We start from the raw sequence: 807 nt of genomic DNA on the forward strand, positions 1-807 counted from the left end.
GAGACAAAGAGAAAGAGAGACAAAGAGAGAGAGAGACAAAGAGAGAGAGAGACAAAGAGAGAGAGAGACAAAGAGAGATAGAGAGACAAAGAGAGAGAGACAAAGAGAGAGAGAGACAAAGAGAGAGAGAGACAAAGAGAGATAGAGAGAGAGAGACAAAGAGAGAGAGAGACAAAGAGAGAGAGACAAAGAGAGAGAGAGACAAAGAGAGAGAGAGACAAAGAGAGATAGAGAGACAAAGAGAGATAGAGAGACAAAGAGAGAGAGAGACAAAGAGAGAGAGAGACAAAGAGAGAGAGACAAAGAGAGAGAGAGACAAAGAGAGAGAGACAAAGAGAGAGAGAGACAAAGAGAGAGAGAGACAAAGAGAGAGAGAGACAAAGAGAGAGAGAGACAAAGAGAGAGAGAGACAAAGAGAGAGAGAGACAAAGAGAGAGAGAGACAAAGAGAGAGAGAGACAAAGAGAGAGAGACAAAAGAGAGAGAGACAAAGAGAGAGAGACAAAGAGAGAGAGAGACAAAGAGAGAGAGAGACAAAGAGAGAGAGAGACAAAGAGAGAGAGACACAAAAGAGAGAGACAAGAGAGAGAGACAAAGAGAGAGAGAGACAAAGAGAGAGAGAGACAGAGAGAGAGAGAGACAGAGAGAGAGAGACAAAGAGAGAGAGAGACAAAGAGAGAGAGAGAGACAAAGAGAGAGAGAGACAGAGAGAGAGAGAGACAGAGAGAGAGATAAAGAGAGAGACAAAGAGACAGAGAGACAAAGAGAGAGAGAGAGACAAAGAGAGAGAGAGAGACAAAGAGAGAGA

The sequence above is a fragment of the Oncorhynchus gorbuscha genome, linkage group LG07, assembly GCF_021184085.1.
Source record: "Oncorhynchus gorbuscha isolate QuinsamMale2020 ecotype Even-year linkage group LG07, OgorEven_v1.0, whole genome shotgun sequence".
Taxonomy (NCBI): Eukaryota; Metazoa; Chordata; class Actinopteri; order Salmoniformes; family Salmonidae; genus Oncorhynchus; species Oncorhynchus gorbuscha.